This window comes from Periplaneta americana, chromosome 2 (assembly GCF_040183065.1).
Source record: "Periplaneta americana isolate PAMFEO1 chromosome 2, P.americana_PAMFEO1_priV1, whole genome shotgun sequence".
In the NCBI taxonomy this organism is placed as follows: Eukaryota; Metazoa; Arthropoda; class Insecta; order Blattodea; family Blattidae; genus Periplaneta; species Periplaneta americana.
In genome coordinates, this window is record NC_091118.1 from 57,267,694 (window position 1) to 57,281,970 (window position 14,277).

The 14,277-nt window shown below is 35.8% G+C and overlaps 1 long non-coding RNA gene across 1 annotated transcript in view; it reads left to right on the forward strand.

Moving 5' to 3' along the window:
- The first annotated feature begins 11,848 nt into the window (after nucleotides 1-11,848).
- LOC138693999 (uncharacterized) overlaps nucleotides 11,849-14,277 on the forward strand; it is a 68,779-nt gene continuing 66,350 nt past the window's right edge. The window contains exons 1-2 of the long non-coding RNA XR_011330688.1: nucleotides 11,849-12,010; nucleotides 13,027-13,114. This is a non-coding gene — a long non-coding RNA (uncharacterized lncRNA). The remainder of the gene's footprint in view (nucleotides 12,011-13,026; nucleotides 13,115-14,277) is intronic.

Below are 14,277 nucleotides of genomic sequence, written 5' to 3' on the forward strand. Positions count from 1 at the left end.
TCCTAATATTTTAATTTGATATATAATACATTTGATTTGGTATATATGAAGAGTCCACTGCAAGAATGATGGATGTCATTTGGAACACATTTTTCAGGAGAAGCAATTGAAAGTTTGAAATGCTTAGCGCTCAAAGCTTAACTGTGATTTTCCGATCATTACTGGACAATGATTATCAGTGTTAATGCTATATAACTCTATATATACATTCTATATGTTTTAAGCTATGCATTGACAGTCTTGGTTCATTTCCGACAAGAAAGTGACATCCATCATTCTTGCAGTGGACTCTTCATATATTTATGTACCAATGTTGTAATATGTAGTGTATATGATTAATGTTTTGTGGGTATGATTCAAAATGTTCAGTTTTAATACAAGTTTGCTATCTTTTTTTTTTTTTTTCAAAATGCATACATGACTTACTATTCTTCAAACACTCAAACATTCCTGAAAAGAACAATTTTGATTTACAAAAGATTTGGAGGCTGCAGGGGTGAAAATCGATGCTTCAATAGTGCGTAGGCGGCTTATAGAATTTGGAAGGAAAGCTCGAAGACCGGCCAGAAAACAGCTATTAACGTGTTTTACGAAGAACAAGAGAGCTGCATGGGCTAGAAAATATCAGAACTGGACTAAACAAGAGTGGAGAAGTGTCCTATTTTCTGATGAAAGTCATTTTGAAGTGCAGGGTTTGAACGTCTCGCATGTAAGGAGAAGCGATGAAGAAAACCTCACGCCGAAACATAACAAACAGGCGGTAAAGTTTCCAAAAAGAAAAATGTTTGGGTTCGTTTTACATTCACAGGAACCAAATGTTTGATTCTTATTGATGGAATGATGAACAGCAACAAGTACATTTCAATTTTAGAGACAAGAATCTCCCCAGAACTGAAGAGATTGGCAGAGAAACTGTACATTGAAAAGGTGATATCCAGCAAGACCTTGGACCTTGTCATGCTTCGAAGAAGTGAAAGACTACATGGAGAAAAATAGTTTTCAGTGTTTGGACTGGCCTGGAAATTCACCGGATTTGAACCCTATAGAGAATATTTGGGGACTTGAAACGAATGAGGAAAATGGACTGCACCACCTAAAAAAAAAGATGATTTGTGCTGTGATAAAAGTGTGGTTTTATGACCTAGAAATAAGTGAAATATGTAAAGAAACTCATTCACTCTATGCCCAAAGGAGTGCCAAGGGTGGCTATATTAAATAGCCAAGGGTGGCGACATTAAATACTAAAACAATGTTCAGTAAAAAGTAATATTGTAATTTTGTAAAATAATTTCAAAAAATAAAATTATATCTTTGTTGACATTAATTTGCACAAGATTACAAGACTGTTGAACATTTATTATTCGAGTGTTCTATCCTAAATAACAAAAGACAAAATCTGAAGATAAGAGGTTCGTATTCGAAAGAATGGCCAGTGAACAAAATGTTAGTACAAAATTATTCGAAACCTTTTATCCATTTTATCAATTCAATAGACTTTGAAAAACTCAAAAACAGATACTTCAAATCTAACACAGTGAATTAAATATCTAAGTCATCAGAAACAATATTTATCGGAAACCAATATAGCCTATAGAGTGAATCGGGGGGAGATGACTATCGGGGAAGATGCTTATTTCTTTGTAGTTTCACATTCTTTCAAGAGAAAACACCACGCACATGTCTTCATGATCACTGAGACAGTTGAATGTCTGTAGAGTGGAAGCTAACTCATTTTGCCACGTGTTCTTGTTGTGAGAAGAAGAAAAGCAAGAAAGCAGCTCATTTTTCTGCTATAAAATAATTGCAAAGGTATGCTAAAATTTTAACACATCCTTGCATTCGTAATAACTGTCAAACCTGTGTAATGGATATTGTAGTACAGGTTCTAAAGTTTGTATTATTAAAAACCAACGACCTTGTTCCGCCATCTTAGGTTGCGTCACAGCACTAGGCATCTTACCCCGATACTTGGGGAAGATGATCACTTTTTTCGGGGTAAGATGGCAACCTGTCGCAAGTGTTTTATTTTTTGTTTTATTGCAGGGAATGTGTAAACATTACGTAAGATCCTATGATAGAAGTCAGTGGATTGATTGAGGACAGTCATCAACTTGCGAGGATATGAACTGTTTAGAGCATCGCAAGCAGACGCCTCCTAAAAAAGAATGATTACAAAAAAGAGTTAGCAAGAAGTGATTTCACGAGTCTTGCACACGGCAATGAAATATGTGCAATGACTGTGTTCCTAAGTAGTGATAAACGAATGAGAAAGTGTCCATGGGCTTTAGATTAAGTCAATTTTGTTACATGTATTAAACCAAGTTCAGGTAAAATACATATATCAATAAATGTGTTAATTGCATTTGCCATCTTACCCGACTATCGGGGAAAGATGCCTACAGTGCAGGTAAGAAGAAAACCTGTAGGCCTATCTGTAAACAAGGTAATTAATGTTTTCTGTTTTGTACTAAAAATATAGTTTCTAAATACCATCCAGATTTTTACATTTCAATATGAAATTCAAAACTAAATTAACAGTATCTTACATTTTTAATCAAAGAAAAAGCCAGGCATCTTCCCCCGATCCACTCCATATCACTAATGTGTAAATGTGTATACATGTATACTCAAAGCATGTAGTACAGTAAAACCTCAGATTACGAGTAACTTGGTTTGAGACTGTTTTGAAAAACGAGGGAACAATGAGAAAACATTTTTATTCGATAAACGAGCGATGTTTTGCAATACGAGCACCACGATTTGTATGTAATGTGCTTCTCTTGCGAGCAACAGCAAGAGCCAATGGAAGGAGGCCTCGTCGGAGGAGGAAGAGAGAAAAGAACGGACGAATTCCTTGCTTCAAATGAGATTAAAGAGGTGTGTAAAAAGTGGGAAGCAGTACAAAATTTTGTTCAAATTCATCACCCTGATAAGGTTGCAGCAATGCGTGCGGTAAACCTGTCTGAAGACAACGCAATGTCACATTTTCGTAAAATCCTCAAAACAAGGCAAAAGCAGGTGTCATTGGATAGGTTCTTAGTCAAAGGAAAAGATTCCAGTCAATCAAGCAGTCAGAAGTGATTCCGTTAGTGATAAGTAGCCCCGGGAAAAGTATCGCTATCAGCTTAGTATGCAACATAGCATACCTGCTTTGAGAGGGATGGGGTAAATAACGATAGACAGCGTGACGTTGGCAGTAGTACAGTTTGGTTCATGAGAAATGAAGTAATACATGAAAGTCTCATTCATTATTTGTGCGTCTTTTTGACTAGTTTCCAGTGATTAGCTATGAAGCTTACAAAGTGCAATTCTAATTTTATTCTTATTAAGAGACCTAAATATTTCATTGTACTTGACATACTAGTAATAATATTATTTACGTATTGATGCGTTGCAATGAACTATGATATGCATGTGCAAGACATGTAACGTGTATCATATTCGGATAACGTGTTTCAAGAAACTTGGCAGATTTCTTCATATAGCTTGCAGCATCTGTAACATATAGTAACACATTTTCGAATGGATGGCCATAGCAACTTCATAGCACTGTCAAAAAGTTCACATATGGTGGAATAATTAACCCTCTCAACACTTCACTCATTAAGAGATACAGCAACATTCCGCACTAAGGGCACCCACAACCACATTTGCAACGTGACGTCCAACGGAGTCCATGCTTTCATCTATAGAAAGAAACCCATATCTTCTCATTTTGTAATTTACACTTCACTTCACTTCACTCAGACATTTCTCATATGCATGTTGCACACACTTCTTCCGCAGTGTTCCTTCTTTAGGAATTTGTCTTCCAGTGTACTTTTTTGAAAAGCCACGGAGTTTCGCGTTTCATAATTTGTTTAACGGAATATATTTTGAAGCAATAAATGCGTCACACATATCTTCGTAAAATGTTCGCTCAAATGTAGTTGTGAAGGAGATTCCTGCTGTACCTTGCTTAAATTCTGTTGTCTGTTACATGCGCGTTTATGCTTATTGCTATTTATATGCTTCTTAACGTTGCATGCCATGTCGGCTGCCAATTTCACGTGACACAATTCACAAAACAGTTCATTACCATGGATGGAAAACACACTATTGACGAACATATTTCCTTAGTGCTTCTATCTTGCGTACTTTTGGTCTAGGTATTCTGAAGACCCGTGTCGATTGCTTTTGACTGCGTTGTACTAAGCTACGCCGGCACTACTCCTACCTGCACAGTGATGCGTGCAAGAGTCCTCGGTACATAAACATTAACTATACTACATCGCGCGTTTCCCTTTAAGCAATACTTTCTCCGGGGTCTGGTGATAGGGAAACTATTTTCTTTAAATGTTCAAGAAGTTTACTAAGCAGTAAAACAGGTGAAAGACACTCAAAAACAAAATACAGTAAAGTAATTTGTGTTGCACTATTGTAGCTATTGAATTTTACATGAATTATACTGTATTTTATATGAATAAAATGTTGTGAAACAAATTAATCTGAGTTTGCATCGATTTTTATGGAAAAATTCTCTTTGATATGCGAGTATTTTGGATTAAGAGCACGATTTCAAAACGAATTATGTTCGTAATCAAAGGTTTTACTGAATTACTAAAATTATGTAATGGGGCATGCTGTAAATAAATATAAAAAACTGCAATTCCTAGCTGTTTGAAGATCTATATAAACGTACGATTGTTTACATGCATATATCCTACATAATTCAAAGCAAAAATCAATAATTTTGGATTTCCAAAATTCATTTAAAAGCCAGCACTCATATTAATACAAGAAGTAATTTGCATTTCAACTTGTTTGAACTATAACAAGGATATACGAACACATTGCACCCAGAGTTGCATACAGGAACGGCAAGTCTAGAGTAAATACTCCGCAGGCAGTAAACACAGCTCTCATGTCCTGCAGTTGAGTTCTTAATACCATCAATTCACTCACAGTGCTTTTGTCAGTAACACTTCGTGATATCAATTCCTGTATTATAATAACTGATTTCTTTGATTCTTCCGAGGTTACATGACAACAAACAGTTATTTCTACTAAAGTATATAAGGTAAGAAGTGTGCAGAAAATTAATAATACCATACTTACAATTCTATCATTGCCAGAAGGAATAAGAATCACAACACTGCACACTACGTTAATTATAGTCATGAACATCCAACATGAAATGAGAAGAATAGAAAATCCAAAAGCAGAATTCATGCGCTCAACAATGGCGTATAATTCATTATGAAAGAGTCTGACATTTTCAATCCAGGCATGCAAATTTGTTGCTTTTGATAACATTGCAACTGTGTCGAAAGCATTCTCCATGTCGACAATCCTAATCTGATTACATCTTTGACATTTGGAGTCAATTGCAAACGGTATAGGTGAAGAATAAATACGTTTTAACATACAATTATTGAAATACTTGCACCTCTGCCTAACCTGTAATACCGTGGCAACATATAAAATATAAAATACTACTATAGATGATGCATCGAAACTTACTGACAAGGCACTCAAAAATTCTTTGAGTTGAAAATTGTAAACATTATAAATTAAACCCAGTAATGTGATAACAATCAAAATGAGAATTCTAATGTTTGTGAACAATTTCATTTCTTTATAAAAACGTGTTTTTTGTTCGTGTTGGATATATTTATTATCCAAATCAGACAACTGTTTTAATAATCTTGGAACAACGTCCTTTTTAAATAAAGCAGTAGTATATATGCATACACCTGTAGCAAACGCAGTGGTACGAAACATACCATTTGTAATTTTAGATTTGAATGGAATATCTACTGTCCACACTTGGGTTATTCTTATTGCAAATGCTAAGGTACAATGCAATATGCACGTTAGTGTCCACCAATTACCGGAATATCGGATAGTACCTTTTTCTTCATCCTCCATTAGAATCGAAAATGCCGAAGTTCCAAAAATTTTCGACATACACAGTAGTGTTTTATATGTAGAAAGGAAACTGCGATCTATATTAAGATTCATTGTGTAATTGCAATTTTGTGTAGTTGTTTGAATTTATGCAATACATACAAACGCAAGTACTTTAGGCCTACATCTATATATGATAAATGTCCTCCTCGAACTCCTGATGATGACGCTTTCGTCGAGAAAATTGTACGATGAGAACAATCAATACCAATTTCATTACACAAATTGATGTGCATGTTTACCTTACTGAATATATGAGTACAGACCAAGAAGTCTTCCAAGCAACATGTTACGGCATTTTAGTGCGTTTTAATATTGAGATATTATCAGTACCGATAATGGATATTCATTACGTATGATGAAGAGAAAAACATCAAGCCTCATAACTTTAATAAACAAATGTAGGTATATGGGCTTCGTATTCAGTACTGTAAATGTTTACATATATTCGAAATCTATATTATATTTATACTAAGATAAATATTGTTTTCAATACATTATTGTTCCGGTTAACATTATGTCATAGGGTAATAACATAAATTGGTAGAAAACAATGGAAGAGAGCCATCAATGTTGTATTCTTCAGCATTCTAAGTCCTTCTTGAATTAATAGCCTATGTTTACTCCAAAACACAAAATCTTCAATATATGGTATACAGAGAATTCGGGTAAATTTGATGTTAATTTTGGGAAGTGACAAGATAAGAAGCATTCATCCATACAGTATGTCCCAACTTTAATGTACATACATTTTGAAACACTATTTCTCAACAACAAGATGAGACAGAAATACGATTTTTGCGGTTTTGTATTCCTTAAGCCCGTACATGTTCAAAATGGGCTTCTTCCGCCACAGTACACTCCCAGCAACGACGTACAACAGAGCGACATACAACTGGATTGTTGCTAATGAAATATCATTACAGGCATGTTCAATCTGAACTCTCAGTTCCTCCAACGTTTGTGGTGTACACTGTGTCCTTTAGAGCTCCCCATAGGTAGAAGTCTGGAGGGGTGAAATCCGGAGATCGAGGCAGGAACTCCGCAGAACTTCCTCTTCGTCCTATCCATTTCAGGGTCGTCCTCATTAAGTGCGTGGACAAGTCTCGGAATGTAAGACTTCCATTTCTGAACTCGTGAAATTCGATGAACACTGGATTTGTTGATACCAATCTCACGAGAACATTGCCTCATTGACTTGTTTGGGGACTGTGCAAAACCCTGCATGACGGCATCAACACTCTCGTTATCGGTGAAACTTCTCTTTCTTCCGCACCGCCCTTTCAACACATCTTGCACTATTCCGTCGACTTCAAACTTGTCTAGGATTCTTGCAATAATTAACCTTGTTCGGGTTGTGTTCAAAATTCAACCCTCCAACGTCGTTGAACTTCAACAACATTCTCGACTTTCCAATAATCGTTCGTCGAACGATAATTGAACCGCCATGTTTGTTTATAAACAGATGAACCCGTTTTCATGCGTTCCACTGCCTTCTGAATTATAAACCGCAAAAATCGTATTTCTATCTCATTTCCTTGTTGTTAAATAGCATTTCAAAGAGTGTATACATCAATAAGGAACGGATTCCTATATAATTAAATATTTTTCCGAATGTAAAGTTTCACGTTTAAAACCCGAATTTTATTTCACATAAAAACACATATTTTCACAAAAAAATTATGTAAATACATATTTTCAGGAAATCTATTATAAACACATAAATCTCGGTTTTTTTTTTACTTAAATAATTTTTTTACAAGAACTTTTAAATATTTTAAAACTAAATCAATTATATCACTCAGAAATACGTTATCTTTTTAAGAATTCTTGGTTGCTTCGTGTTTCTATGGGCTGTGTGGTGTATCCGTGATCCATTTTTGTAATAGTATCACCACAAGTTCTGAGAACTGCTAAGTAGCATATCAGTGTTATTATATGAGAATAAATTAACATGGACAAGAAGGAGAGATTTTGCAACACCTAATTAGGAATGTTTAATGTTGCTGACGATGATTTCATTCCGCGCTTTGTTTGTGAAACACAACGGATAAGAGCTCGGATATAAACATTAGTTAATTTAAACAAATCTCTCGTCTCACGTTCATGCCTATGAAGTGAGGAAATACATTTGTTGTGATTCCCCGTTATCGGACCATAGGCCTAAGCATAAGCTGCGTAGTGTAGACGTGGTGGCGTCGCTATAGGAAGCTTTTCTCCGACCTTGTCAGTCAGTAGCTAGAAACATTTTCTTACCTTAAGACGTGTGTATATTAGCCTCTTAAGATGCCTAAAATCAAATCGAGTTTAAGATCGCGTCTACAGCAATATGTAAGATGAATTTAAAAACATTTTTACTACCGACGGAAAAGTGTTATTTTGCCAACCATGTAGTAAATCAGTAAGTGCAGATCAGAGCTCTCAGGTAACCCAACATTTGTCTGGAAACAAGCACATTGCCGCTGCTTCACGTGTGAATTCACAGCAAAACAGTGGATATAAAAAAATGTGTAAAGTTGCTCAAGTATTGGAGGGTGTACCTGTAAGTGAAATTGACGGTGTAGGTGTTTGTGACATTCCTCTCTTTCACTATGCACGTCTGACGTCCTGTGATGTGGAAAGATCGTTTTCACAGTATAAGTCGTTGTTCAGAGATAATGGGCATGCATTTGTGATGGAGAATTTGGAAATGATCTTTGTTGTTCACTGCAATTCTCGGACAACTACTAGCAACTGATACTCAAGTGTGATTGGTGAGTACCTAGTAACATTTTTTTTCAAGCTAAGTAAGGTATTTTTGTCATATTTAAAAAAAAATATATATATATTTTTTTTATTTTTAGCAAATATTTTCGTTCTTTTTCCTTTGCTGTGGTCGTGCCAGAGAATCAGTCCGATATTCTTATTGAATTTGGTATTCCCAAGAAACTAGTTCGATTAATTAAAATGTGTCTCAGTGAAACATACAGCAGAGTCCGCATAGGTCAGTTTCTGATGCTTTTCCAATTCACTGCGGGCTAAAGCAGGGAGATGCACTATCACCTTTACTTTTTAACTTCGCTCTAGAATATGCCATTAGGAAAGTTCAGGATAACAGGCAGGGTTTGGAATTGGACGGGTTACATCAGCTTCTTGTCTATGCGGATGACGTGAATATGTTAGGAGAAAATACACAAACGATTAGGGAAAACGCGGAAATTTTACTTGAAGCAAGTAAAGTGATCGGTTTGGAAGTAAATCCCGAAAAGACGAAGTATATGAATATGTCTCGTGACCAGAATATTGTACGAAATGGAAATATAAAAATTGGAGATTTATCCTTCGATGAGGTGGAAAAATTCAAATATCTTGGAGCAACAGTAACAAATATAAATAACACTGGGGAGGAAATTATTCGCAGAATAAATATGGGAAATGCGTGTTATTATTCGGTTGAGAAGCTCTTATCATCCAGTCTGCTGTCAAAAAATCTGAAAGTTAGAATTTATAAAACAGTTATATTACCGGTTCTTCTGTATGGTTGTGAAACTTGGACTCTCACTCTGAGAGAGGAACATAGGTTAAGGGTGTTTGAAAATAAGGTGCTTAGGAAAATATTTGGGGCTAAGCGGGATGAAGTTACAGGAGAATGGAGAAAGTTACACAACACAGAACTGCACGCATTGTATTCTTCACCTGACATAATTAGGAACATTAAATCCAGATGTTTGAGATGGGCAGGGCATGTAGCACGTATGGGCGAATCCAGAAATGCATATAGAGTGTTAATTGGGAGACCGGAGGGAAAAAGACCTTTAGGGAGGCCGAGACGTAGATGGGAGGATAATATTAAAATGGATTTGAGGGAGGTGGGGTATGACGATAGAGACTGGATTAATCTTGCTCAGGATAGGGACCAATGGCGGGCTTATGTGAGGGCGGCAATGAACCTTCGGGTTCCTTAAAAGCCATTTGAATGTATGTATGTATGTATTTTCGTACTTTTTAGCACATAAAAATAAATGTATTTAAATTTTTAGCACATAAAAATCCGCTCCCTATACATCAAAAGTAGGTCTTTCACTACTCTCCAATATTTCCTGTTTTCTGCCTTCGTCTTAATCCCCGCATACGAACCATTTAAGAAACATTTTATTATGAATTCATATAGGAGGAGACATCTACACCCTATTATAATTTTACTGCAATCTATAACAAAAAGTATGATTGCGCACAACAAATATTTCTACCAGATTTAAGCGCATCAGTTGCGCACGAAATACATTAATATTGCACGTGGCAGTTATCTTCTCGCAACATTTTCCTTCCCATCACATAGAGACTTAAGACTCTGTATAGCTGGAATGGTTAAATATCCTGATAATTATTCTGTTAATTTGATACATGTCAAGAAATTAGAAATATAACTAAGCCCTGCCAAGGGGGAAACGAACTTGCCAACCTTCCCCATTATCTTCTGACCTAGTTGCCTCACTTGTAAGGTTCAGACCTGTCTTCGGACAGTTGACTAAACAACAAAAACAAGGCCTGCCATTAATTGGCAAGAGTCGAGGAAATGAAAATTCTCATACCATTAACTGGATAGTCACTTCTTGTTATAATAATAAGTGACTTTCCAGTTAATGCTCCAATATTGTATCGTAATGTCACAGGCTATTGTGATATTCTGCTTACTGATATACGCGTTACTTCGGCGCAGAGACTACAACGTGTTCATAATATGTGCGTCCGTTTCGTCTGCAATATTCGCCTGGCTGATCACGTAACACCATCCCTCGAAATGTTGTCCTGGCTCCGTGTAGAAGATCGTAGGAAAATCCACTGTCTTTCTCTTCTCTTTCACATATTGCATTTCTCCACTCCTGTCTATCTTGCGTCTCGTTTTGAAAATTTATCCACCCATCATAACCTAGACACACGATCACAACACTCCTCAATATTATCCATTCCCTCCCACCGAACATCCTCATATTCATCTTCTTTCACTGTGGCTGTTCCTCGACTTTGGAATTCCCTACCGAGTAATGTCAGGGACTGTCAGACATCAAATCAATTTAAGAATAGGCTAACGAGATATTTTTCTAACAATTATTGTCAACAATAATAGCTGTTTCAGGTTTCTCAATGTTTAATGGTTATATATATCACAGATAAGTATCTAAATTATCTCATTATTATTATTATTATTATTATTATTATTACTATTATTATTATTATCATTATTATCATCATCATTATTGTTATAACTATTTCTTACCAGTGTTTATTATTGTCACACTAACATTAGTTATCCAGTTTTCATTATTTGCTTTCATGTTGTTTTATGATCTAGATATTAATGTAATAACTATGTAAGCAAATGTATTTAATTAGAATTAGAGTCTGGCTGGGCGGAAGAGAAGGCCTACTGGCCTTAGCTCTGCCAGATTAAATAAATAAATAATTATTATTAAAATCTGTTAATAGCAAGAATATAAACATTTCACGCAATTCCAAGGATATCACAAATCTTCTGTCATATATTCAGTCTGTTACTTTAGGACGCTGTATCAAGCAGTAGGTTAAATAGCGTCTATGGAATTCATGAAAGCGGGATAGTATTTGGCGATATGAGACAGAAGATTCGTTATTTGATTATCTAACATTCGTCTTACATTTCAAGAAAAACTCGAAAATTAAACCAACCAGGTAATCGGCCCAAGTGGGAATCGAACCAACGCCCACGCACAAGACAGTCTCGACCGCCTCAGCTACTCTGGTAGTTACGTCAACTTTTTCCGTTGAAAAATGAAAAGATTACATAATAAATTCCGCTTAGTGTGCGTCAGAATTAATAAATAATTATATTTCACAGCACAAATGTTGCTAATCTCTCGTGATACGAGTAATAATAGTTTCAGATGTGATTGACGCTCACGTTACGAGACCGGAAACTGGTGACCACAGCAGGAATATCCGGTCACTTAAACCTCCCAAGATATTTTGCGAGAACGAATACAGTGATGAGGAGGGATCGTAGTTGTAATAAGGCGAGGGACTGGACGACGCAATGAAAAAAATGGTAAGTACTTTTTTACTTTCTAATTATGCGATGTACAAAGAGAAAGTATTTTCATTATACAAAATATAAATTCTGATATTCTCATACAGATAGGCTACGAATTTTAGCATACAGTATGCCCTGCTTTTAGTTGTGTAACGATATCTCCTAAGTACTGCATTCACAAAATAAAGGAATTGAGGAGTGCATCTTCAAAGCTCGTTAAATCCAATAACTAAAAACTTAACATTTAATAATAATGTCCTCTGTTATGATCTTTGCTGGTGGTACGAAGTCTATTTAGCTTCAGAACTTTAACATGTACCAAATTAACGGCATAATTAACAGCATATTTAACCATTCCTGCTATACAGTCTTAAGTCTCTATAGTTGGAAGGAAAATGCTGCGAGAAGATAATTCCCTGAAGCTTTATCTGAAAAACTAGATTTGCATAATAGGCCTATATACGTTTCTGTAGGTACGTTAACAGAAAACCACAATTTCAAGTCACAGAGTTTGTGTGCACTTGATGTGGGTCTCTGGCGTCTTGTGAGCCCACTCGAGTTATGTGGATATAAGGGGAAAAATTGAGACGGTGTCGGGTGGAGTTCCTGGGTAGCTCAGTTGGTAGAGCGCTGGTATGTTCAACTAGAGGTCCCGGGATCGATACCCGGGCCCAGAACAATTTTTCCCTTGATATTATTCAGTCTGCTTCACAGGTAGCTTTACCTGAAAAACTGGACTTGCGTCAAGAGATTAAATTTAGCCTAATATCACTGAGAATGTAGAACGGCGTCAATGACAGCCTATTAAAAAAAATACGTAGAATGTTGAAAAAGAAATTATTCTACATGTAAAAACTCAAGATGTAATCAAAGTATATGGAAAACTGAGCAAAAAATAGCTTAAAGTTACAAGAATGGGGAAAGAGTAGAATATCTTTCAAAATACTATCACACATTTATCGTTGAACAGATTTTTTGTTTTCTTTAATTTAGACACGAGACTTGCTCATAGTTCAAATTCTCTATTACAGTCAAATATTTTGCAGAGATAATGCCTAGCAAGGGAACTGCAGTACAGAAGTCCTTTGACAATATCGGAGACACAACAGAAAAATGACGGTAAGTGAATTCAAATCCCTGCAATGGCTTCATTTCTTTACGTTATCTTCAGTGAAATATTATAATATGAATATATAACATAACATTACTGCCCTTCATATATATATATATATATATATATATATATATATATATATATAACAACATTATTTTTCAACATAACCCTCTTCGATTGTGAGACAATTCTTCCGTCTATGTTCCAGTGGGGTTACAAGTCTTTTTTTTTCTTTTATTCTATACTTTTGTCTGCAAGAAATCTTCTAAAATCATTATTATACAGTCATCTTTCACGAAATTCTCTCTCTAAGACGTTCCTTGAATTTTGAAAACAAAAGTCAATAAGGCTATGGGCAGAGGGTGATGAGGGATGTGCACAGATTGCAAAACCAGATTGTGAATTGCATTCATAGCAGTGAGAATTTTATCGGCAGACCTTAGCGTCAGTGGAAGAATTCCAAGTGATATTTTTTCTCTTACTATTTCTTTCATGTAATCGCACAGACGAGTGTTTAACCGTTGCTTAATTTTGCCCAGTAATATCTGACTCCTGTTAAAATTGTCAACTACTAAAATTCTTCAAGCATTCCAGCACATTGTAGCCATAAGCGTTCCTCTAACTTGGGAAGTGGAGCAGAAATTCGATGCTGCCAGTACACGCTATAAATTTTAGACTCTGAATCAGTCAGGCCTCATGTTCTATCTATTGTCAAAAATCCACCAAGAAAACTTTCTGGATCTACGCTAATAGAGCAAAATTTGTCACAGAGTAAGGCATTATTGCACGCCTATTTTCCCGAGTCATCATTCTTGGCACACACACGGCAAACATTTTATGGAGATTCTGATAAGAATTTAGAACAGTTCAAACTCTGTCCTTTGAGAAATCTGCCATTTCAGTAATAAAATTATTTTAGGTACAGAAGTCCCAAAAAAAAAAAAAAAGTGGCCAGTTGGAATTTTCTAAGTCTCGGAAAAGCGGATTCATATACGCGGGAAGGCCTCAGCCGAGTGCACCAGAGAATATATTTTTAAAGGTTAATCAGGCTTATGTCTTAATAGTTTCAATCTTGATATGCACTAATAATAGATAAATTTAATTATTCCTTTCCAATGTTCTGTATTGTAACAAAGTTGAATAGTGGTTTCAGTGGCGGCTCCTGCGT